Here is a 27,782-nt window from a genome sequence, read left to right on the forward strand (position 1 = left end):
TGCTCTTTTTTTAAGTCCGCTTTCAGGCTTCCTTCCCGATTCAAATATGCTGCTTATCCTCTCAATTCCCAGGCAGCATCTCCCACCCGGAAACTCCTGTCAGCACCAGAGTTTTAAACTCACTTATAGTAAGTAGGAAGTGACCTTTAAAAGCCTAAAGCTCCCCCCTGAGCATAAGCTCCAACACTACCGAGGGCAAAAACCTAAACTGATCCATGGAAGTGCAAGGCCAGTTCCCAGAGTTGGTGAGAGAAGCCTGAGGACCGCAAGGCAAGGCTGTTAGGAGAGATTCTAACCCCTGGCCCTGAGGTACCCAGAAGCCCTGGGTACCCCAAATGCTGCCCTTTGTGTCGGCCACCTCTTCCTTTTGAGCCAGGCCACGAGATGGCGCTCCTGTCCAACTGTTCAACTAGTGCACCAGACCAGGGCCCCAGGGTACACAGAAGCTCAGCAGGCAAAAAAAAAAAAAAAATCGGTAAAAATAGAGTGGGTCTTTTTCTTTCTTTCTTTCTTTCTTTCTTTTTTTTTTTTTTTTTTTGGCTGAAAAATGTATTAAATCAGCAACCTCTACTTTTAAAAGATACTTCAGACACGAGAGAAATAGAAGGCTTGAATTATGAGCTACTTCTTCCTGAATTTTAGTAAATATCAAAGCAGAGATCCTTTGACATATGGCACCAAAAACTTACTATAGAAAAAAAAAAAAGAAGAACGCCACAAGCCACTATTAAGAAAGCCTTTAGTCTTTGTTTCTGAGACATTGTTCCCTGAATCGATGAAAAAAAAAGCAAGCAATGATGCTTTTCCTCTTGAGAAATTTCTCCAAGCTTGTGATGAATTTTGTTTATCCTCCTTTGGGGGCTGGATATGGATTGGTTGGCAGAGTTTCTACTGTGGATTTTAAGCTCACATACAAACACGCGTGAACACACATGCCTGCTCTTCAAGAACTTGGATTCCCCGTGGCAGGGCCTGACAAGGCTCCTGCCTCACCCTCCTCTCTCTGGAAACCTTTTCACAGGCGAAATCTCCACTCTGATCCAAGCCAACTCTGATGCTACTTCCTTGCCAGCCTCCTGGCTTCTATGAGCACAATTGGTTAAAGTTACCAGGCCAGCACTTAGAACTTCTTGGTAAATGTCACCAAGTAACTTCCAACACACAATTCAGGAAAAAAAAAAAAAAAAAAGTGCAATTCCAATAAAAGCCATACTTTGGCTGGAAAACAACTTTTTCCTGGGTGGAAAAGAGAGTAGAAAGGAGTTGACGTTGGGGAGTTAGGGATTTATTCTAAATGGCACACATTTTCTATCTTTCAAAACACAGTTTACCAAAGTGGTGGCATTTGAGAAAAACAGGTTTTTGTTTTTTAAATTTCCCTCCCGTGTTGGGTCTGTTTTGTGTCGTCTCTCTTCTGTTAAGGCGCCTCAGCCATCTCCCTCTTGCCTCTGCCCAGGCTCCAGCAGGCAGGTGGACAGGCAGGCGGCCCAGACACTGTGCGTGAAGCATGAGCTCCGCCTACCGACAGCTGGGGAGAAAGACAGGCTCTCTCAAACCCACCTCAAACTATCCAAATTAGTGGAATTTCTCTCCCGGAATTTAGTCCGAGTTGCAAAAAAATTGCCCAACCACAATGTAAGTAAAATTATACTTAAAACTTCGTGTATTTAGAGAGAGCATTTGGTGTGACCTTCTGCAAAAGTATTTTCACCAATGGATTATGTAAATATGTGCAATGATAAGATCAGTTTTCAGTGGAGTCTTGTGTATGTGCCTTTCAGAGCATTGAAAGTCCATCCTGAGACCTGGAGATCTCCTCTGCTGTCTCTGATCAGGGGCAGGGAATTTTCTGACCCATTTCATAACAAGACAGGAAGCATTTGCTCTGCCTTGTAGCCACTCTCATGGACTCTAGGAGATTACACAATGGGTCCCCAGCAGAGTCTCGGGAGCCCAAAGGCAGTTTGTGAGTGACAAGTCATCTGGAGGGAACCACATGGTACGGTGGGTCAAAAATTTAATTTTCCTCCCTGTTCTATATTGAGCTAACCCTGTAACTGTTCCTTTCCCTTCTTGCCTTACTATGGATTGATGGTTCTGTTCTAAATTCTTAAAATTTGTGAGACATCATTCAGAATTATCTCAGCATTGTCTTCTTGTGCGGAACATTCATTTGACAAATACTGAAGTGTCCAACACCGTTCTTTCGATGCTCAATTATAAAGATGAAGAAGACAGGACTGCCACCCTCACAGCCCAGCAGAAGAAACAGACAAGCAAAGCACTGAGTACAAGGGTGCTAGGAGACGAGGGATTTGCTGGATAAAGACGTATGGCACCAGGTGACCTAATACCTTAATTATACAAAGCTATGTGTGCCATGCTTTTGAGTTTTGGATTGAACTCTCTCCTCCTGGGAATCCAAATAGCCTATGGCTGCCACCTACCTACTGTGGACTCTCATAGGTATTCTCTCTCTTGTCAATTCTGGGGTTCCGATACATCATGTACATTAAATGATATCTAAGTAACTTTTTCACCAATACCCCTTCCCCCAATTTCTCAAAAACAAGTCCTGATCTGCTCTCATTATGATGAGAGACCACAGTATCTTTAGTAAAAATAAATGGATGGATTTTCCAACCCTTGTAAAATCTGTTGTCCTGCCATTTCACACCCAGTAAAGCCATGGCATTTATCCATTCAGAGGGAAGGCAACACCACCAAGAATTAAAGATGTCATTTCCTAGGCTTTGGCTTTCAAAATGAAATTATTTAAGCTTACAGTCAGCCGGTAATCTGAAAGTAGAACTTTTTACGTTTCAAAAGAAAAATAGGGGATCCCTGGGTGGCGCAGCGGTTTAGCGCCTGCCTTTGGCCCAGGGCACAATCCTGGAGACCCGGGATCGAATCCCACGTCGGGCTCCCGGTGCATGGAGCCTGCTTCTCCCTCTACCTGTGTCTCTGCCCCTCTCTCTCTCTCTGTGACTATCAAAAATAAATAAAAATTAAAAAAAAAGAAAGAAAAATAAAGTTTTGTGGACTGACGAAAGGATTTTAGAATTGCAATGAGCTGGACGTTGGAGAACTGACACTGAACAGATCACAGAGTAAGAAAGAATTGAGAATACGACCAAAGAGGTGTACATAACCCTTTGGGCATGACCTCATTTTCTGCCCCTTGTCTTTGGGGCTGTAACTCAAAAGGCCATGGAACTAAAGGTTCAGAAACCAAGAACTTTATAGCTGGAGACAATGGGAGAATGTCTGACTATAAACAATGGATGCAAGTACAAAATCCAACAGTTAAGGGAATGAGTGGCACTTTGAGGACGCCAGAAGACTCCACGGCCCATGAAGGACCTGGAATCTCTCTATGGAAGCCAGACATGAGCTAGAGAAAAACCTCTGCCCTGGAGACCATGTGTCCCTCTGCTCATTTGAAAGTACCTAGCCTATGTCTATACCCAGATGATGTCTTCAAAAAGAGGAAGTAGAAAGGGATGAACAGCTTAGACTGACAAATATATATATTTACATATATATTTTTATAGATCCATATGTGTTTAGATATACATATATTTGCATGTATTATGCATGTATATACATATTTATATACATATGTGTTTATAGTGGCAATATGTATACATATATACATATGTGCGTGTGTATATATATCTTTAGTTATGGAGCCAGTTTGCATGGGCTAGTGAAAGCCAATTGTAGGCATTTCTTCTCAGCTCCACACTCAGCCACTGCTGGTGGCTTGAGATTGGCCACAGTGGGGCATGTACACTATAGAAACTGGCAATGCTACAAATCAGGAGATCCTCCTGCAAAAACTGGTTATTAAATGTCGACCAGCACACATACGTTATCACATGTGTGAATGTGTGTGTGCGCACATGCTTGTGCTTTTTCGTCAGAGCATTTTAAACCAAAAGAGACTGCGTTACCTTTCTTAGCATTCCCTCCCATGTCTCACACTCACAGGACATGTGGACACGCGTGGACACATGCATGCACATATGCGCACACATATGTGTGCACACACACAGAGTCATCATCAGAGACGAGAATGTCTGAGCAAGATGAGACCTGTTATTTAAGAGAAAAAGTTATACTTTTTGCACATGTGAGACATGAAGAGTACATTTTAACCACGCTACGCTTTACAAGGGGAAACATATCTTTTGGGTCATTATTGAAAATGTCAGCTGCTCCTGTCTCTGCCATCATATGGTTGACAGAGTAAATCTGCATTTGACTCTCAGCTCAACACTTACTCTGTGATCCTGCATAAGTTATTCGACCTCTCAGGTCCCATTTCCTCGTGTGTAAAATAGACACCAAATATGCTTGCCGAGTAGGATGGTTGGGAGGAGGAAGGAAACAAGCAAGTCCTGGCAGATATTAGGCTTAATAAACAAGTCACCACTAAAGGGTGAGGTACCCAGTAAACAGAGCAGACACTTTTCTTTCATAATTTGGTCCATGGGCTGGAGAGAGCCCACCCGGAATGGGGGAGTTGGGGAATCACAGTCCGCAGCAAAAGTAAGGCATTGCCCCACACTTTTTTTGAGTTTACAAATCTGCAGGAGATTATGTGGCAAAAGTGCTCCCCCAGGGGGCACGGGGGAGGGAGCCTGACCACCCAGGGGCTGCGGGACACACTGCCTGATTAGATGTGTGCTGCTTCCCTCTCCAGGAATCAAATCTGAAGGCTGGGCATGCAGCTGGGTATCTGAGGCCTGCTTGCACCCACACAGCTCCTTGAGTGCAAAATACTTATGTGGTAAAGTGACAGAACGATGCCAGCCAGCACAGAGAGGAGAGGACAACAAGCTGACCCAGTGTGAGGCTGAGTCCGCTCACCTGCCTCCCAAGGAAACAAAAAGGGAGGTGAAAAAAGTCACAGAGGCATGATTGAGAGCATGAAAGGCCTTTTTTTTAAAATTCCCAATTCAGTGTGGTGTGAAAGGGGGGGCGCCTGGGTGGCTCAGTGGTTGAGCATCTGCCTTTGGTTCAGGTCGTGATCCCAGGGTCCTGGGATCGAGTCCTGATCAGGCTCCTCGCAGGGAGCCTGCTTCTCCCTCTGCCTACTTCTCTGCCTCTCTCTGTGTGTCTCTTATGAATGAATAAATAAAATCTTAAAAAAAAAAAATTTGGCATGAAAGGGACCAAGGCTGTTGGTGGCAGAGAGGCAAGCACAGGGCAGCATTTTTTAATATTTGCTGTCTGCGCTGGGAGGGAAGATGCTGGATAATTGCCCAAATCTCATAACCTTTAATTACCCAAATCCCGGAGGACAAATTAAAAAATGTGCCAATAACACCTGAAGCCAAGGTTACAGGTTCTAGAGCTGTCAGACAGCAAGTCCTTAGAAATTCCTTGATATTTTCACACCAGTGGGTAGGAGAGAGAGAGCAGGGGGGATGTGAGAGTCCTCAGACGTCTGTCACCCCTGCCTGGCCTCTTCTGCGACGACATCTCCATCTCCCTCCTCCCCAACCCCCAGCCTACCGCCCACACCCCCAGCCCAGTTCCAAACTTAAACAGCTCAGGCTGGGAGGCCCTGGGTGTAACATTGAAAAAGACGGAGGAGGGACGGGGTGCTCAGGGGAGAGACTCAGCAGTCACACTTGCAATCTGCTTGAGAGGCTCAAAGAGAAGAATCATGGCAATGACCCACCTCTCTACCCTTCCCATTCCTCTTTGAAGATGAGACACGGTACTTGTGGGGCAGGCCTCCTCTCGTTAAGGTTTCCAAACATGCTCCCCAAAGCAGCAATGCTGGTCACGGATGTAGAAAACATGAGGATTTGGGGGGTTAGATGGGAACAGGGACGGATGGCAGAGGAAGAGCCAGCTGGTAGGGGCAGTGGGGCATGTGGGTGCAGCCCAGAGGCACTGGGTCCAGGGGGAAGGAAGCCCTGGCTGCCTCGGATCATGGGAACAAGCTGCCTTTCAGGACACACACCACTGGCTGAAAGCACCTCCGTGTCTGCTGCGAGAACCACAGAAGAGTGCGCCTGTCTGTGTTGGGGAGCAAGGAAACAGTTTGGGAAAATTGGTTAGAGGGTTGAAAAGTTCCAAAGCAGGACCCCACCTCCACAATGAGCAGAGATGCAAACAGGCCTCACTGTTGGTACTGCCACAGTTGTGTAGCCCATCAGTCTACACATATGTATTTATGGGCACCTGCCTTGCTTCATTCCTGTGCTGGGCATGATAAGGTTTCAGAGGTGGCGCCTGGACTCAAGACACATGAAGTCTAGTGGGAAAGATGAGTCTGGCATCAACAGCAAAACCCCATGTATGATGAAATGTTACATAAATAAATTCATGGAACCTAAAGAGCCCAAAAAAGGGGGGCACCTGGGTGACTCAGTGGTTGAGCATCTACCTTCGACTCAGGTCGTGATCCTGGGGTCCTTGGATCGAGTCCCGCATCAGCCTCCCCACATGGAGCCTGCTTCTCCCTCTGCCTATGTCTCTGCCTCTGTGTGTGTGTGTGTGTGTCTCATGAATAAATGGATACAGTCTTAAAAAAAAAAAAGAGTCCAAAAAAGGTGGTCATTTATTCTTTTGTACATGCCTTGAGGATAGGAAGATAATCTCTTCAGTTCATCAGGACCAAGGAGACTGCTGTGCACAAAATAAGACTCCCCTAACTGTGGCTGGAGTCAACTTACTGCTTCCACTTGCTGAGGGATAAAGGACATCAGGAAAGTTTCTGCCACAAATGCCCTTTCTTGGAAGTGAGGAGGCAGCCGTCAGGGGCAGAAAGGGAGCAAATGTTTAGGCTGGAAATCTTTGCCCAACGTCTTCCTACACTATTGTTTATTTGTGTTCTTGGGCAAGATGTTTTAACTCAGTTTTCGCATCTGTAGAATAAAGATAAATATAATTTATATCAGGCTCTATTGTGAGGATAACATGAGAGAATGCAAGTAAAAGAGCTTTGCAAAATTAAAAAGTGGATGAATAAGGAGTCATAGTGATGATGATCATGACCTACAATAAGCTTTCCCACCTCTGGGCTAAGCATTGCTTCTTTAACCTGTAAATTATCTTGGGAAATGGTAGCATGCAATGCTCCCATCACTTTGTTGTGAAAGAGGCGGCCGATTTCCTCTGGTTATTGAAGGGCCTTGATCTGGGGTAGAGAGCCTGGGCATCAAAGGCTTCCAAGTCTTACCTAGGGCTGTCCCATACTATGTTAAGATTTATGGAAGAAGACATTTTGAAGAGGTGAGTGGAAAGAAAAATTCTTGTAGCACCTGTTGTTCATTGTTCATATCAAGTGGGAGAGAAGGGTCTGAAATGATATGGAACCCACAATGGCCAAACCCAAATGTCAGGCCAGCAACAGCCATCTTGGCACATTTCTGGCATGTTTTACCTTAGCTTCTTCTCAGGCTCTTTTGTGGGAAAGTCCAAGGAGATCTTGAGCCTGGGCAGAGTGAGAGTGCATTATAGGAAGAAAAAGGGAGAGCAGCTCTTTCTTCGGTGGACACCCACATGTCCTCTGTAAACCTCAGCCACAGGGTGTTAGATGGAAGGCCAAACCTTCTGACTCTTCCTCTCAGTGCCTCTTTATTTGAGGCAGGGCCAGGACTAATTAAGACAATTGAGCTACCTAGGACACAGTTTTTTTTTGTTTTGTTTTGTTTTTTAAGATTTTATTTATTTATTTAGAGAGAGGCATAGACACAGGCAGAGGAAGAAGCAGGCTCCATGCAGGGAGCCTGATGTGGGACTTGATCCTGGGCCTCCAGGATCATGCCCTGTGCTGAAGGTGGCACTAAACCACTGAGCCACCCAGGCTGCCCTAGGACACAGTTTAAAGAGGTGCTCATTCACTCTCAAGGTGCTGCATTTGTACAGTGATGCTTGATAAAAATAGGAACATCAAAGATTGCCTTCAATAAGGAATGAAATACAAAGGGCCAACAATTAGCTTGATGGTAGGTATGATGAATAAGAGGGCTAGGGAAGACACTTTCTCTTGGCATGGTGTACATTACATGGAAGATTCATATACCTGCAACACTGACTAATAGAGTTCCTACCTCCCCTTCCTGCTGCGGTCCCAGATTCACTGGCCATCTGTCACTGCAGACTCATGGGATCTCAGAAGTATTAGGGTCAGAGTAATTGTTTCACTTTGCTTTGTTCTAGTCTAGAAGTGCTACAGAGGGTTATCCTGTTAGTTGTTCTATTCTCTGGGTTCCCAAGATACTCTCTCCCTATATCTTATTCACCTTCAACAGTGAGGATCTACCTCCTTTCTTGGCACATTGACAGCATTTAATACGTTGTGTGAAAGATATGATAAATGCTCAAATTCACTTGAAAACACATCTGCTGAGGGCACACTATCATTCTTGCCTTCAGTGGAGGCAAAGAGCCACTTTACTCTTGTCTTTTAGATTTCTTATTGGCTCATGTTCTTGGAGGAAATTTTTCCTTTGAAAATAGACTATACTTAAGATTAGAATGCCTTTTTGTTAAAAAAAAAATAGAAAAAGAAGGAAAAATGTGCAAGCACTCAAGAACCAATGAAGGTTAAAAAAGGAATTCTGCAATGCTGCACATAATCTAAGCCAGGAATTATCATGACAGCAAATGGCTGGCTGATTTTTCTAGGCTGGCTAATTTTTAACGAATTGGCTGAGGTTAAAACGGCAAAAAAAAAAAAAAAAAAAAATTTGCCTTCTTGGGAAGAAAATTTGCTTGGACCTTAAGGTGACGATGTTGGTAAAGTACCCCTTTCCACCACCATTCTCTGAAAAATCAATGCTGAAACAACCTGATATTCTGTTCTTGCCCTGAACCTACATCGTTAATGAGGGATCCATGAATGGGTGGCTTAGGGTGATAGAACCCCCAGAAAGTACATGCAAAATATTTTAAGAAAATATGCATGTGCTTCTGTGCATGTGTGGGCATTTTGTGAAGGAGGACCACAGTTTGGTTAGCTTCCAAAGTCTAAGAACTACTGTACCACATTTAAGCTTTCAAAAAATATCTGTTAAATGAATCACAATTTTATAGTGGAAAGAATATTATCCGGGAGCCCCAAGATCCAGCGGCTTTGCCAATATCCACATGAGAAACTAAGGACAAAGTCAATTAGATTCTTTGAAGCTCAGCTGTCTTATGTGCTGTAAGAATTTTTAAGTATTACCCTCAGGTCATAGACAAACGGCCCTAAATTTAAGAAGGTATTGACAACAATGAACAACTTTTCCCTGAATCTCCAAAGAAGAACTAGTTAGTGGATAGTTTAATTACAGGGCCAAATGGGCTCCCTTCATAGACAAAACAGAGTGAAGGAAATGTGCATTCTTCGGTATAAATCTTTAAGAATGTTCTATCTACTGTTGCCAACACTGACACTTCTCTAAGGAGTCTTTGAAATAGTGTAAAATTTTGACAAGACAGATATCTGGAGACTCATACTTTCTTCTCTTAGAAATAAAATAAAGCATCTAGAAAAAGAAAGTTAAGGGTCAAGGTTTAGAATCTGCAGCCTAAGAATTTTATACCCCACCCTCTAAGATATACTCAGGCCAAGAATGTGGCCAAAAAGTAGGTAGTTAAAACAGACACATGGATACTCCCTCTCTGGGTGTGGATAAAAACACAGACTGGTCAACTTCAGAAAATTTTACCATGGGATAATGACATCAAATTCTTTTATAGACTAGAAGTGACTAAAAACTGGCAGAATTTGAGATGTTAAACCCTAACCTATTTAAAGTTTAAAATGTATGAAACATTAAAAGACATGAGGATTATAAGGATAAGAAAAAATATGACTTCTGGGTTTTGCTCTGTACGGGAAGAGAACAAGTTTCCTACTCTCTTTCTCTCATTTTGAGAACATTGGAAGACAACACCCTGCTTGAATATCTGATCTGGGACAAGGTAAGATTAAAAAAATAAACAAGAACAAAATTTTCAAACTTTCTGCTGATTCTTTGTGCACTTCAGGAGGGAAAAAAAGAAATACATGGTGATTTTGTTGATGAAAACACCTGACAGCGTCTTTCCAGTTGAGAAAGACAGGCCCCATGGGCAGATATCCAGCAATGGTTCTCAACTGACTGTACTTCAGAATCGCCAGGGAACCTTTAAAAATAGAAATAGAGATGCCTAGCATTCACCAGGAAATTCTGATCTTGTTGGGTACAGATAATGTCTAGAGGACAGAATTATAAAAGTTCCTCTTGGTGATTCTAGTGAGCAGCCAAATTTTAAAACCATGGTTCTAGAAGAGGGCTGAGGAGCAAGCTAAATTGCTCTGCTTACTCAAGTTATGAGAATTCTTAGTTTGGAGTTGGTAGCTTGAGAGAAGAGGAGCTGGGAATCATGGAATTGGATACAGAAAGAATACAGAAAAATTGATTTAAAAAGGAGGATGAATGGATCTCAAAGAGTGGCTCAGCCTGGAGCCTCTGCAGGACAGATAGAGAGTAAGAAATTCCCTACCATGGTTGGCCAAATATCTTCAAGACTGTTGCCCAAATATTCTATTGTATCTGTTTGTCCTCTGTTTTAGTCTGATGTTGCTCTGTCAACAGTACAACTTCAGTTCCTTCGGAGTGAAGGTTCGTGGAGAAAGAACAAATAAAATAATAAATAGAGTCTCCAGAAAACTGAGGATTTAGGGGGAAGTGTTAAGCTTACCCTAGATCGTGAAATGGGGACCTACATTTCTTTGTTCAACAAATACGTTTCTGGAGTTCTTTTGCTTCTGACCATGATGAAAAACCTAGTGCTGGATGACCCATTCCACCATCAATAACTAGAAAACTGGACAAAATTTATTAAGAAAACCAATATTTTGACACTGGACAAAGAATGGCACAGCAAGGTAATTTCAAAGGAAAGGAAAACATATAAGGTGAACCCTATTTGCAAAGTAGACAATTAGTCTAGTTTACAGATGGCTGAGAAAATTTTAAGTCCTGACCAAAAACAATTCAGAGACCTCACTGAACACCAGGGCATTTAGTAGAGAGACCATAATGGCCACACATTAAGAATGTAGCCATAGAATTAACATAGCCAAAGAGTTAAGAGCTAAGATAAGCTTTAACAGAAGTTAAAAATAAGCCTTGAAAGGATCAAGTGGGGATCCCTGGGTGGCGCAGCGGTTTGGTGCCTGCCTTTGGCCCAGGGCGCGATCCCGGAGACCCGGGATCGAATCCCACGTCGGGCTCCCGGTGCATGGAGCCTGCTTCTCCCTCTGCCTGTGTCTCTGCCTCTCTCTCTCTCTCTGTGACTATCATAAATAAATAAAAATTAAAAAAAAATTAAAAAAAAAAGAAAGGATCAAGTGGACCTAAAAGCAAAGTAACTGATTCCCAGAACAATATATGACACTCTCTTCAGAAAGAAAGCAAAATCTATGTATTCTACTAGGTAACAATCACAATACCCAGTATCCAATCAAAACTTACTAGGCAAGCATCTGGGTGGTTCAGTCAGTTAAGTATCTACCTTAGAGTAGGGTTATGGGGTCATGATCCCAGGGTCCTGGGATGGAACCTGGCATCGGGCTCCCTGCTCAGCAGGGAGTCTACTCCTCCTTCTGCCCCTCCCCCACTTGTGCTCGCTCTCTCTCTTTCTCTCTCTCTCTCTCATATAAATAAAATCTTTAAAAAAGGAATATCAGGCATGTCAAGAGGCAGAAAATTAAGATCCATCATAGAAAAGCCAAAATAATTTTGAAAAAGTGAGACAAAGTAGGAGGACTTATATTTCCTACTTTCAAGTTTCAATGTAAAGCTATACTAGTTAAAAGACTATGGTAAGGAAGTGAGAATAGCAATACAGATCAAAGGGAAAGAATATTGTTTTGGAGAACGTTTATGAAGTAATTCAATGGAAAAAGAATACTTTTTTCAACAAATTGTGCTGGAACAACTAAATAGCAATATAGGACAAAAAGAACTGCAATCCTTATTTAAACCATGAACAAAAAAATAACTTAAAATGGATTTAATGTAAATTTTTAAAAACGATATAACTACTAGAAGGAAAATGTTGGAGAATATCTTTGTGACATTTGGATAGGCAACATTTTTTAAACTATTACAAAAATGATTCACCAAAAAGAAAAAGATTGATAAATTGGGATTTCATTAACTTTCTCTTTAAAAAAAAAAAAAAAAAAAAAAACACTGTTTGGAAAATGAAAAGGTGAAAAGGTAAGCTAAAGCCTGAGAGGGGATATTTACATTTATTGCAATATCTAAGAAGAAGCATTTTCAAAATATGTAAAGAAAGTTTACATCTCAGTAATAAGATGAACAAACCAATGACACTTCACAAAAAGATATTTCAATGGCTGTTAAACACAAGAAAAAAATGTTCAACATCATTATTCATCAAGGAATTCAAATGAAATCACAATGACATACCACTAAATTAACTAAAATTTTAAAAAACTGACTATAGCAGCAGGGATGTGGAGAAATTTGGACTGTCCTACATTATCAATGGAAGTGTTCACTGGCACAACTAGTTTGAAACACAACTTGACAGTTACTTCTACAGTTAAGCATACACTTCCAATATGACAAGAAAATTGTAAATGCATGTGTACACAAACGTTTGTACACAAATATTCACAGTAGCATTATTCATAATAGCCACAAACTGGAAACAACACACATAGGCTTCAAGAAGTGGTACATGTACCTGAAACTAATAGGATACCGTATGTCTATTATAGTTTGATTAAAAATGGATAAATAGGGGTGCCTAGGTGGCTCAGGTCATAATCTCAGGGTCCTGGCATCAAGTCCCGCATGTGTCTCTGCGCTCAGTGATGAGTCGGCTTGAGAATTCTCTTCCTCTTCCTCTGCCACTCCCCCTGTTCTCTATCTCTCCCTAAAATAAAAAAATCTTAAAATAAATAAATAAAATTTAAAAAGAAGTGATGTAAAAAAAAAAAGAAGTGATGTATTCATGAAACTATTATTCAGCAATTAAATGAAACAAACAACTAACATATACAACATGGATGACTCTCAAAAATACCATACTTAGGTACAACAACAGTGTGTGATCCTTTTCTTACAAAATAATCCTTAGATACAGAAAACAGTTCAGTGGATTGGGCTTGAGAAGGAAGTTGGTTGCAAAAAGGCATGAGGGAAAAATTAAAGGAAATGAAAATATTTTTTATTTTTACTGTGCTGGGAAAAACCAAACACATTTCTCAAACCTCATTAAACTGTATGAGTAAATTTGGATCATTTTATTGTGTATAAATTTTGCCTCAATAAAATTGATAAAAATAAACAATTATGTAGAGAGAATTTGTCTATAAAGTGAGAAAGTAAAAAAGCAATAGACAACCTAGTAGCTAGAGATTCTTAGAAATTCTACCAGTGAGATCATTTGCATCAGGAACAAAAGTATTTATTAACCTGTCAGTACCTTTGTTTTCTCATTGTAAAATAGGGATTATGCAAATAATTCTTACATAGGACGACCCTGATAATCAAACTAGTCAATATATATGTAAAGCAGAATTATCCTGAAATATTAAGAATTCAATAAAGGTTAGCTATAGTTATCATTGTTAACTACCAAGAGTCAGAAACTATACCAGGCATGGGAAGGGTCTAGTGATAAGCACTGTAGATGCCCCCACCCTTGGGGAGCTTAGGTTTTAGTTGGAAGCAAGGCCAGACAATTCTCAGTCCACAGTAGGGTGCTCTGGGAGACTGGTAGACAAGTCCCCCTTTACAGACATGGAAGCTTCCAAACATATGTCATACAAATATTTATTTTCTACCTCTCTCTTGGAAAATAAATGGGTGGGATTGGCACATTGTGGATATTGCCTATTATTGTTACATAATTTATAATATAACCTGCACATACAGATACATGTGAGACATGTACATATAAATTGTTCTCACATTCCAAGTGAGGAGGTTCCATGAAAACCACTCAACTGGACTCGGAGACACAAGCCATCCAAGCCCGCAGCTTGCCACTTGCCTCCCACGAGCTTCTGACCAACATCTCTAGTGAGGATGTTCAAAACTCCATGTGCAGGCAGTGTGGAACTGGGAGGGACCGTGTGTGAGCTCAACTCGCAGAAGCAAGTTCCCCTGGGAGACAGCTTTCAACTAGCTTCTCAGGTATGGAAGTTTACATATCTACCACACATGTAAATTGTTTCATACAATTTATATGTATGAAAACAGAAAGAATATATATTATTTGATAACTTTGTTTGAAATTTTGCTTGTTATTTTTATGTTGCTCTTAGGGAAAAACCAAAGGTACTTCCTTCAATGGAGAACAAAATTATGATCAGATGTTACTATGGCTCATCATGTCAGCCTCAGGAGACACGTTAAAATGGTCAGGATTCAGATTTCCATGAAATCACCTGGACATGTCCATTGGGCTTGGGTTGAAGGCACACATTTCTATGTCCATCTTCTAAGACCAAAGTGTCTGCTGTAGTAGTTTCCTGTGGCTACAGTAAAATAATTACCACAAACTGTGTGGCATAAAACACCACATATCTATTCTCTCATACTTCTAGAGGCCAGAAATCCTAAATCAAAGTGTCCACAGGGCCACACTCTTCTGGAGGCTCTGGAAAGGTAATCCATTTTATGTTTCTCTCCTAACTTCTAGTGGCTTCTGGTAACCATTGGAATTTTAACTTTTAACTACATCAGTCCAAGCTCTGCCTCCTTCACATGGCCTTCTCCTCTGCTTCTTTTTTTCTTTTGCTCTTATAGGGACATTTGTCATTGGATTTAAGGCTTACCCAAGTAACCAGGATGATCTCATCTCAAGATCCTGAACTTAATTATGTCTGCATAGACCCTTTTTCCAAATTCACAGGTTCCAGGAATTTGGACATGGACATATCTTTTTGGAAGCCACCATTCAACCCACTATACATGCCATCTTTCTACCGTGCTTGGACTTTTGAGATAATCCCCACATTCTACACAGGACTAAAATATAATTCTGGGATTACTGAATGTTACTTAGTATTGACAGAATGAAGGAATAAAGGAAACAGAGGAATAATTGAATTTAAGATTCATCAGGGCAGACATTGTGTATATTATTCACTCTTCTTCCACAACACTTATAACAGTGTCTGGCATATAGTTTTTTTTTTAAAGAGAGAGAGACACCAAGTGAGGATGCAAGCAGAGGTAGGGGAGGGCCAGAGGGAAAGGGAGACAGAGGATCTTAAGCAGGCTCCATGCTCAGTGCAGAGCCTGATGAAACTTGATCTCACAACCTTGAGATCATGACCTGAGCTGAAATCAAGAGTCAGATGTTTAATGGACTAAACCACCCAGGTACCCCTAGGAGATTTCAGATAGATGTTTATTAATTCTAGGAATGAATAGATAACTCACAAACTAGGCTTTGTATCTTGGTGTCCTAGAAGAATCAAATTTGGCCTCACTTAATCAGTGAGATTTTGGTAAGGCCCCCAAGCAAAGAGATCATAACAAGAAAAATCTAATGCTGAGTCCTGGCAGCATGAGGTAGCAGAAATGCTCCTTGTGACCCAAGGTGGGCCAGGATGGGAGGAAGAATGAATCCCATAGTGGAGGCAGCTGCAGAAGCTGGGAAGCAGAGGCTTCATTCTGGGCTCTGAGGGGACAAGTCTCCTTCTTCCAGTTATCACAAATATCTCTCCTTCATATGATCATTCAGCAGGCCTTCTAACAATAAAACAACGATTGAGAATAAGAGATTATGTCCTTTTTGAATCTTTCAACTACGGGAAATCATAAACTTAAAAAAAGCAAAAAAGGTAATAAACGGTAACTCTTTGTGAATTTTCATGTAAAGAGAAAGTAGATAGGGGCCTCCTAGGAACATTCATTCTTCAGATTCTCATCCCCTAGGTTTGCCCGGAGACTATCTGATTAGCAGACTTCCACCTAAAAGTTATGAGCTCAGGGAAACCCAGCAATTGGGGCAAACAGAGCAGTCAAGAAATTCTCTGAGTCACACTCTTTATGGCCTTCCAAGAGACACTTGACCACTCTGTGTCTCAATTATTGGCAAATTGGGGACAGCGGTAACAACACTTGCTTACCCTACAGGGATGCTGTAAGAGCCAATTAACCGTGGGCAATGTCACTGGAGATTGAAGGATGAGTGCCATTATGTAGTTACAAGGCGTTATTACTGTAGTGTGAGTGGCGAATGGAAAGTAGAGGCTTAGCAAGGAAATTCATGGGTCTGCCTTGCAGCAGCTTCCTGATAAATTGCCAATAAAGCCTTCCTAATTTATCTCATTCTGCCTGCATGGTGACTTGTACCTGACAGTCTCTGTGGATGACAGAGAGAAAGAATGGGGAAGCCAAGCCAGGTACAAAACACTGACAACATGAAGTCAGGCACTGTAGAAAAGGTTTCTTTGGAAGCTGAATTTTAATCATCCTTTTACATTCTATCTAGAATATGGATTGAGCAAGGGCTATGGGAGGGGTTAACCATGAAGTTGGGGAGAAAGGGATAAATTCTCAAGATGCATTTCACCTGGAACCATTAGGTGGTGACCTTTAGGATTTAAACTGGTGTTCATCAGCTTGACGTCAGATCCCCTAGTAGAAATGGGACACAAAACCGAGCCACAAAACCAGACAGTGTAAGCTGATGGCTCTGTCTGAGCATTTCAATAATGTATGAAGCTGATTTGGGCCACACCAAAAGGTTGCCTTAAGACCTGAAATGAAAATACATAAGGAATTACAGAGCTGCAGGATCTGAGTTTGGGGAGAGGGCCTGGGAAAATTAAAGAATGTCTTCAAATTCAAGCCAATATGCCAAACCCCACCTGCGAACTCTGGCCCAATGCCAGGACTGATGTATTTATTACTAGTTTCCTGTGGTGAGCAAAAGAGAGAGAGAAAAAAAGGACTTGTATAAGAAAATAAAGAGAAGTCTTTAGACACTGAAAAACCAAGACTATCAGGACAAAAAACATCTGCTCAACAGAAACCTGATTCTGCCGGTTGACCAAGGAGATTTAGGGATTTAAGAGAAAATCCAAAAACCTGGAATACCTCAGAGCACTAAAAAATGCTGAAGATTATTGGAGCCTGAGAAACCATTTGGGCATGGGAGAGCGGGGCCATGGGGCGTGGGAGGTGGTAATTCTCACCCTTTCCGAAAGCCGTTAATTCCTTCTGCCTTTATAATCCTTCTCATCACTGAGCTCTGATGTCAGACACTGTGCTAAGTAGGTTACATATATTGTCACGCTTCATTGTTGCAACAACTGTGTAGTCAGAGACTGAAATTATTCCCATTTTAGACATGAGCAATCTGAGGCTCAGAGAGGTTATGAAATTTTCTTACCACCACAGAGTTAACAACTGGTAAATCTGGGACTGAAACCCTGATATTTTGACTCCAATGTCCTTGTTTAAATACTGATACTGTTCTCTCTCCTGAAACACCTTTCTGGGCCAGAAAACAACTTCTGAGGTAAATGCTTCTTAAATTCCTACCCAGATTTATAGCTCAGATGAAATGGGATAAATACCCTACAAAATGCTATTAAGAAGATGCTATGGGATTTTGTTGAAAGAAGAAATAAGTTCTATTGGGCTGAGGGGAGTGGATGGGACAAAGACAAAAGAAGAGAGGCAGGGCAGCCTGGGCAGCTCAGTGGTTTAAGTGCCACCTTCAGCCCAGAGCCTGATCCTGAAGACCCGGGATCGAGTCCCACATCGGGCTCCCTGCATGGAGCCTGCTTCTCCCTCTGCCTGTGTCTCTGCCTCTCTCTCTCTCTCTCTTTGTGTGTGTGTCTCTCATGAATAAATAAATAAAATATTAAAGAAAAAAAAGAGGACAGGCAGTGTAAATGTAAAGACTGAACCTTTTACTGGCCTTTTTAGCATGAAGTTATTGCCATTTCATAAAATCCTCATAGCAGTCCTATGAAGTAAGTAGCATTTTTACCTATTTTACAAATAGGGAAATTGAAGCATAGAAATGTGCAATATGCAATCCACAGTCATATATATAATGGAAGGAGTAGGAGCTAGAGCCCCATGTTGGGGTCCTGAACTCCAATGACCTCATTCTTTCTGTTAAATCGCATTGCTCAATGGCGAGTGGCATCAGGTGAGACTCATATCATGCCAAGGTTTTCCACAGGAAGAACAGGATACATATTCCAGATAAAAGAGAGTATGAACTAACAGCCAACATACATGGGAAGAAAAACAAAAAGAGAAAGTGTGTGAGCTTGAAGACGTAGAGGTGAGAAAGTGCAGTGAATTTTTGCAAAATTCTGAATAGTCTGTTTAGATAAATGTGAAAGGTCAGAAGAGTCTGGAATAGAATGGCTCACAAAGTCATGAATTTTACCTTGTTCAAGGAATATGAACCTTCATTCTGGACAGAGACAGTTACTGCAGGTAAACTAGGCTTATTGTGGCAAACATTGCACAGCATACGTAAGTCAAACCATTATGCCATACACTGCAAACTTGCATGGTGCTGTGCGTTCATTGTATCTTAATAAAACTGGAAAAAAATTAAAAATTAAAAAATTTTTAAGAGAAGGTCTTTGAGCCAAAGAGAAAGTGATCAGTGTGATGCAACTACGTCAGTATATATGCTGTGTGGCAATTGAAAAGTTGCTGCCGGTCTCCTCTCCTGAATCCAGCCCAGGAGGTACCACGGAAGCAAAAGGAAAATTGAGAAATCTATCAAAATAATAAAAAACAGAGAAACACCAGGGATAAGAGAAACAATGGGTTAGGTTCTTGCATAGGTTTTGAGTGGAGTAATCAATGTGGGACATCTGGATTTGGAGCAAAGAAACAATTCTCTGTGCACTATTTTCTCTCCCCAACATTGCCTTGAGATTACTCAACTACAAAGCAGATCAAGAGCAACCAGCGCAGCCCCTGCAGTGAGGCAGGGAATGTTGGGGACGATGCCAACATCCTCCTGGAGTGTACAGCAGCTAACCACAGGTGCTAGCAGGTCTGGCTGGTCTTTCTGTGTTCCCTCCAGCCCGAACATCCCTTCTCCACATCAAGGGCTAAGTGACTACAAGGAAGGTTAACCACCCTTGATTAAGAGCAGTGCCAAGATCAATATATAAGTAATAATTCACTTCATCAAATACTTTCTCTGCATCAGTTAAAACTGTCATATGGATTTTCTCCTTTATTCTATTAATGTGGTGAATTCAACTGACTGGTTTTCAAATGTTACACCAACCTTTCATCCCTAGGATAAAACTTACTTAGTGATGATACATAATCCTTTTCATATATGACTAGATTTGATTTGCAAATATCAAATTTGCATCCATGCTCAAGGGCTATTAATCTGTACTTTTTTGAAAAGGGGAGAGAGAGAGACAGAGAGAGAGAGGGAACACACATGGGCAGGGGGAAGGAGGAGCAAAGGGAGAGAGAGAGAATCTTTTTTTTTTTTTTTTGTATATTTTTTATTGGAGTTTGATTTGCCAACATATAGCATAACACCCAGTGCTCATCCTGTCCAGTGCCCCCCTCAGTTCCCGTCACCCAGTCACCCCATCCCCCCCACCTCCCCTTCCACTACCCCTTGTTCGTTTCCCAGAATTAGGAGTCTCTCATGTTCTGTCACCCTCACTGATATTTCACACTCATTTTCTCTCCTTTCCCCTTTATTCCCTTTCACTATTTTTTATATTCTCCAAATGAATGAGACCATATAATGTTTGTCCTTCTCCGACTGACTTACTTCACTCAGCATGATACCCTCCAGTTCCATCCATGTCGAAGCAAATGGTGGGTATTTGTCATTTCTAATGGCTGAGGAATATTCCATTGTATACATAGACCACAGCTTCTTTATCCATTCATCTGTCGATGGACACCGAGGCTCCTTCCACAGTTTGGCTCTGTGGACATTGCTGCTAGAAACATCGGGGTGCAGGTGTCCCGGCCTTTCACTGCATCTTTGGGGTAAATCCCCAGCAGTGCAATTGCTGGGTCGTAGGGCAGGTCTATTTTTAACTCTTTGAGGAACCTCCACACAGTTTTCCAGAGTGGCTGCACCATTTCACATTCCCACCAACAGTGTAAGAGGGTTCCCCTTTCTCCGCATCCTCTCCAACATTTGTTGTTTCCTGCCTTGTTAATTTTCACCATTCTCACTGGTGTGAGGTGGTGAGAGAGAGAGAGAATCTTAAGCAGGCTCCATGCTCACAGCGAAGCCAGAGTTGGGGCTCAATTGCACCCAAGATCATGACTGAGCCATCCAGGCGCCCCTTAATTGGTAGTTTTACTTGTTTTTTTTAATATTCGTTTTATACTATGATTTCTTTGCCAACTTTTGGTATTAGTGTTTTGAAGTTTTCAAAAGAGGTTTGGGAGTGTTCTCTCCTTTTCTGTTTTCGGAAGAGACTGCATAAATTTGATAATTCTTCCTTAAATGTTTGATATCATTTACTAAAGAACCATCTGGGCCAGCAGTTTTGTTCATATGAAGATTGTTGACAACAAATTCAGTTTCTTTAATAAATGCAGAACTGTTGATATATTGTTTCATCTTGTGCTAGTTTGGGCACATTTTATTTTCAAGGAATATGCGTGTTTCAACTAAATTGTGACCCAGGGTTGCTCATAGCATTCTCTTGTTTTTTACTGAATATCTGCCGAGTCAACAGTGATGATCCTTCTAACATTTCTGAAAGCACACTAGTACATATATTCTTTATATTCTTGCTCCTTTTTTATCTTTCAGTCTAGTGAAGGGTTTATGAAATCATTAATACTTTCAAAGAACCATTTTTCACTAATTTTCCCTCTTGCTTTCTTAATTTCTACTTCATGGACATTTACTCCAATATTTATTAGAAAATCTTCTTTGTGTTTACTTCACTTCTCTTTTTTTTGTTTCTTAAACTAAAACTTAATTGTAGACCTTTCATTTCTAATATGGACATTTAAGACTCTACATTTTTAAGCATCTTGAAAATTTTAGTTTATCTTTTTATTGTCATCCGGTTCAAATAATTTTTAATTTTCTTTTTGCTTTCTTTACTGAGCTATAGAATACCTAGAAGTGTTGTTTCATTTTCAAATATTCAGAGTTCCTAGATTATTTTCTGCTTCAATTCAATAATTAGAGAACCTACTCTGCGTAATTTCTGTAATTTTAAATTTGGCCAAATTAATTTTATGGTGCAATGCACAGTCCATCTCATTGAATGTGCCACATGTGCTCCAAGAGAATGGGCACACTGTATGTCTTTCATGTATTTTACTATAATTGCCGATTAGGTCAAGGTAGTTGATAGTTTGTCAGACTAGCCTTTTACTGATTTTGTTGTTACTTATTTATCAATTGCTAAGAGATAGGTGTTTACATTCTCAAGTATTATTTGAAATATTCTCTCTCTTCCTTTAATTTTGTTAACTTTTGTTTCATCTATTTTAAAGCCCTGTTATGAAATGACTACCTATGTAGAGTTGCTATGTCTTCACAATAAACTGACTATTGTGTTATTATGGAATGTCTTCTTTATCTCCTTGTCTTAAAATACTGATTTTATTTGAAATTAATCTAGTTACTAACCCTCCTTATATTTGCTGCTTATATATTTTTTCTATCCCTTTATTTTGAATCTCTTTATACATAAATTGCATCTTTATACATTATACTAATGAAGAGGAGGGTATTTTTGCTTTTTTTTTCCTCTTCTGATAATTACTGCCTCTTAGTTGTTTAGTTCATCATAGCTAATATTGATGTGATTTGATATAGGTCTAACAGCTTATTATTTGCTTTCTGCCACCTCCCCTCTATTTCTATTTCTCTGCTCTTCATTTCTTGACTTTTCCTGGACTATTTGAATATTTGATTTGAATGCTATGTCAAATTATCTCTTGGCTTTTTTATTATACCTCTGTTATTTTTAAAAATTGGTACTCTGTGAATTACAATATATATCCCTAACTTTTCACAGCCTAATTAGTGTTAACATTATACCTCTCATGTAAAATGAAAATCTAACCGTCATAGAGACCTATCTACCACCCTATTGTTCTTTATGCTACTATTATCATATATATTACATGTATCTATTATAAAACCAGTAAGAAAATGTTATCATTCTTGTTTTTAGCAAATATATTTTTAAAGAAATTAATGAGAAAAAATATACTTACATAGTATTTATCATAGGTTTGTTATAAAAGATCTGGTTTCCTTTCAGGTATAATTTTTTTACAACCTAAAGAATTTCTTCTAGCATTTCTTGGAGTCTATGTCTGCTATGGCAATGAATATACTTAGTTTTATTGTATCTAAAAATGTCTATATTTTGCCTTTATTTTTGAAGGTTATTTTCATTGGTTGTAGATTTCTTTATATTTTCATGGGTTGATAATTTAGTTTTTCTTTCAGTTTTAAAGACGTTTTCCCACTCTCTTATGGATTTGTTAGTTTCTGATCAGAATTCAGGAGTCTTTCAAATTGTTGCTTCCCTGTACATTGTGTATTGCTTTTCTCTAGTTGCTTTTTAGACTTTTTATCTTTTGGTTTGAGTGGTTTGAATATGATTCCTAGGTGTGGTTTACTTAATTATTCTGCTGCAGGTTCAATGAACTTCTCGAAAAAAAAAAAACATATATATGCCTTTGCCTAAATTCAAAAAAATGTCCAACATCAATTCTTCAGAATGATATCAAGGTAAAACTCACATAACATAAAACTAACTATTTAACAGTTTGATGTCATTTAGTTTATTCTCAATGGTGTGCAACCATCCTCTCTAACTAGTTCAAAATATTTTCATCACCCCTAATGGCAATCCTGTACCCATTAATCAACTACTCATCAGCCTTCTCTCCATCAGCCCTTGACAACCACAAATCTGTTGTTGCTATGGATTTATCAATTCTAAATATTTCATATATATAATGAAATTATATAATTTCTGACATTTTGTGTCTGGCTTCTTTCACTTAGCAAATGATTTTGAGGTTCATTCATGTTGTAGCACGTATCAGCACTTCATTTTTATGGCTGAATAATATTATATTATATGGTTTTACCACATTTTGTTTACCTCTTCATCCACTGGGGGACATTTCAATTATTTCCATCTTTTGGTTATTGTAATTAGTGCTTCTGTGAGCATTAATGTACAGATATTTCTCGGAATACCTCTTTTTTAAAGATTGATTTATTTATTCATAAGAGAGAGAGAGAGAGGCAGAGATATAGGCAGAGGGAGATGCAGGCTCCTCACAGGGAGCCCAATGAGGGGCTCAATCCCAGATCTCGGGATCATACCCTGAGCTGAATGCTCAACCGCTGAGCCACCCAGGCATCCTGGAATGCCACTTTTTAATTCTTTTCCTCAATGGCTGCACAATTTTACATTCCCACCAGCAATGCCCATGTGTTCCAATTTCTCTACATCCTCACCAACACTAGTTATTTGTTGTTCCTTTTTTTAACAGCTATCCTAATAATGGGTGTGAAATGGTATTTCACTGTGGTTTTTTTATTTCTCTAATATGTAAAGAAAATAAGCATCTTTTCATGTGCTAGTCGGCCTTTTGTACATCTTCTTTGGATAGAAGTCCGTTGAAGTGCTTTGCTCATTTTTAAACTGTTGTTTCTTCGTTGTTCAGTTCCATTATTTATATATTATGGATATTAGACTTTTATCAGATATATGATTTGCAAATATTTTCTCTTAGATACACTGCCTTTTCACTTTCTAGATAAAGCCTTTTCATGCACAAAAATTTTTTATTTTGATGTAGTCTAATTTTTTGTTTGTTTGTTCCTTGTGTTCTTGTGTCTTTAAATTTTTTTCTTGTCTTTCTTATCCTCTGCCTTTCTTATCCTCTGCAATTCCAGTTACACATACATTAGACTTCTGACATTGTGCCTTAGTTCCTCTTCTGAAGAAGAGGCTCTCTCTTCTTCAGAGTCTTTCCTTCATCATCTCTATTTTGTCAAGCTGACCTAGTACTTTAAACATTTTCCTTTGTATCATTATACATAGCTGTTTTTAAATCTGTGTTCTAATTCCAGTTGGACTTAGTAGTTTGTTTATTCTTTTTTTGAGAATGAATCATATTTTTCTAGTTCTTCAAATGTCAAGTAATTTTCTATTATATCCTGGAAGTTAACTCCGTTATATTCCTCTAGAGAATGGATATTTTGGTTGTTTTGGTAGACAATTAACTTGGTTTAATTCAAGTTGCAACTATTTTTGGGGAAAGGGCTCTAATCTCAATCCAGTTCCTTTATCTATAGCTGGACTGCTTTTAATTCTGCACCCCCCCCCCCCAATATGTGGCTTCATGGTTAGATAATTTAGTATAACTTATTTACAAAATTCAGGGATCTCACTCTCTCTTGCTCTTCCTTTTTCCTGGATACTCCTACCCATCCCCTTACTTTCCAGCAGCTGTGGTTCCCCTGAGTTCTGTCCTCTGGTTCATTAGGCCAGAATGTCTGTTTTCAATTAAGGTTTTAGGCTTTAGCTGACTTTCTAGCTAATGGCTAAAATAATGGGAAATTCATCCCATTCTGTTCCCTTCTTGCAAGGTTTGACTCTCCTTCAGAGTCTATCTGCTTTTGTTCACTGCCTGGTAACTCCAGATATTTTTGTATTTTGTCAGAGTTAAGAGATTTTGTTCACAGGAGGTATGTCCTGTTGGGGCTTATGCCACCATATACCAGCAATTGCTTCATAGCATTTTGAAAATATTTCCATCACAACACATACGACATTTGTTTTGTTTTTTGTTTTTTGTTTTTTTTATTTATGATAGTCACAGAGAGAGAGAGAGGCGCAGAGACATAGGCAGAGGGAGAAGCAGGCTCCACACACTGGGAACCTCATGTGGGATTCGATCCCAGGTCTCCAGGATCGCGCCCTGGGCCAAAGGCAGGCGCCAAACCGCTGTGCCACCCAGGGATCCCACCACATTTGATTATAGCTTCTTACATTTTGCCTTTTCTTTCTGTTAGACTATACTCTAATTGAGCATAAAGACTATTTCCTTTTAAAGGTATAATCTTTTTACTCTTCAACAAACTTCTTTTGGAAACTCCCATTCTCTCTTCCAAGATAGTGTCTCCATCACACAGACCCATTTTTCCCACTAGAGATGTAGATACATACTGTAAGTAAAATCCATTATAGTCTCTTTTTCTGGGATTTGGGCACCTGTATCTCCTTAATGTCATTAAAATCTGAATGGCCCATGTAAGTCAGAAATCGCCAGGAATCTTCTTTGCTGTCACGGATAGAGAAACTTTCTGAGATAAAAGCCTATAAAGAGGCAAACAAACTAAGAGAAGAGGAGAGAAAGAGAGAGGATATTGATGACATAATTTAACCCTAGAATTCTATCTTGCTCAAAGAAAACATCATTCCTTTGGTTTCCAAGTTATGAGATTTATAAATATTTGTGTGAAAACGGTTTGAGTTCGGTGTTGCATACTTATGACATCTATAGTTCTGAATCTTCTTATTTGGCACAGCAAGTACCTTCTTAAGGTAGATAGTAAATGCTTAGATAATAAATGTGTGATGAAAGGTAGATATATACTGTTATTGAAAAAGAGCGTCCCCTAAGTGAGCATGATATAGGCATCCACAATTATCAAATGGGTCACTGATAGGGAAATCAAACCATCTTGAGTTCATCTTTCATTGTTGTTCAAAGCTGACCAGACCCTGATATGGAATCTGAATTACCTTTTTCACCTCTGCCAACACCTAGGGCTACAGTGAAACAGATACTTAATTTTGTGGATATCCTTACTATGAATTTGCTCACCTTCAATGATAAAAATAAAGCAGTGATGTGTATGTTCGTTTATTTTTTATTGCTTGCTCTTAAGTGCTCCATTTTTAAAAGAAAGCAATTTTGCAGTGTTTAATGCCCTCTTTCCTAGTACCTTCACCTTGGCATATTCTGCTCTCTCTGTCAGACCCAGGAGAAGATGGTTGTTGCTGGGTGATATGTTGTTCACAGTGTGGGAAGTCTCACTGACAGGGTCTGTTTCCAGTAGCATTTACAACATAGGGAGCACCATAACCAGCTGAGTTTGTGAAAGCTCTTTTCTTATATCTTGCCAAGAATTCAATCTGTTTCTGGTTCCAGCAGACTAACAAAAGCTGTTGCTATGTTATCACTCTCAAAGATGAAGCCATGTAGTCATATGCAAGCTTCCCTTTATATGGCAAAATGTCACCCAGTGACAGACCAAGAGCTTAGAAACTATATCTGAACTGTTAAACAAGTCTGTCAGCACCACGTTCACAGTCTTCGGTACAAGCCGAATACCTACTTGGTGATCCCTAACTTATTCTGTATCCTTCCATTAAAATCAACAATAGATTTTTGAGAAATTTCAACTACTTTGATTGATCCAAAACTCAAATCCAATAGCAAAAAATGCAGAAACACAATTTTAAGAGAAATAAAATTGGGGTGTAAAATTTCAGCAGTGGTAGGATGAATATGTGTTTCTAATACATCAAGAACTCATAAAAATTCGTAAGAACAATCCACCAAGGATCTCAGAAGAAGAGTATCTAAGAGATAAGAAGATTTTAAAAATCTATAAGATAAAAAGGATAAATGGAACCTACATGAGAAAATGTTCAACTTAACTAATAGTCTAAGTAATATAAATTAGAAGATACAATTTATTTACCCATCATATTATCTATGATGTGAAAAAAATATTGACATGATTCGGATGAGAGAAACATTTTTTATCCTAGTCAGTGAGCATGTAAACATAGACCTTCTCTGGGGAAAAAAAAATTGTGTTCTGTATTTTCATCCATTAATTTGTATCAGAAAACAAATTCAAGTTGCTTAAAAGGATACGTGACTGTAAAAAGAAGACTGAAAGAAGAAAAGGAAGTGGGAGAGGAAGAAAAAAATGGAGAAGGGGAGGAAGAGGGAAGAAGACATGGTTGGAGACAACACAGAGTTGAAAATAAAACTGAAAATGAGCCTCAAGAGCCCTCGAGAGCTTCACCAAGCTTCTAACTAATCTAAGAGTCAGTGGACAAGGAAAACCATTGTGAAGAAAATTTCTCCTTCTTATAATAGTTCACTGGATCTTTTTCTTGACGTTTTGTGTGGTTGCCTTAGTATAACCCAATGTTTGCTTTTCAAAACTTCAGAGATGGAGGTGACTATCTTCCAGAGATATACATGGTAACAGTTGGAACTTGGCATCTTTTCACTTGTTGGGAGGATGAGAGCACCTTTGTTTCTATAAGGAGATAGCTGTATCTTCTTTGGTGCAAGCTTAAACTGTTTTATTGCTATATTGAAATGTAACTACATGTAGAAGGGAGTATTCAGAGTAATAGCCAAAGGGGTAGATTGGGTGATTATTAAAATGCTGTCTCCCTAGCTTCTCTATGTTTTCTGATGCTAGAGTTGGAGCACGATTAGCCACATTTCTCCTTTAGGAAAAATGTCTCCTTTAGAAGAAATGTACCTCCATTAGGCTGCATCTCCATTAGGCTCTGCTCATAGGGATTCTAGGAGGAAGACTCCAACACTGGAGAGGAAGAAGCACTTACTCCTTCCTGCTTTGTTGCCTGTTCTGGTCTCATCATTGCAGCAAAGGCTCTTCAACAACAATCTGTGCTGGCAGCACTGCTTCCAGTCTCAAGTTCTCCCAACACCTAGAATCAGCCTCACTGTCCTTACTTGGGGATGTGAACATAGCCCCATGCT

Source organism: Canis aureus, chromosome 14, assembly GCF_053574225.1.
Source record: "Canis aureus isolate CA01 chromosome 14, VMU_Caureus_v.1.0, whole genome shotgun sequence".
NCBI classification, from domain to species: domain Eukaryota; kingdom Metazoa; phylum Chordata; class Mammalia; order Carnivora; family Canidae; genus Canis; species Canis aureus.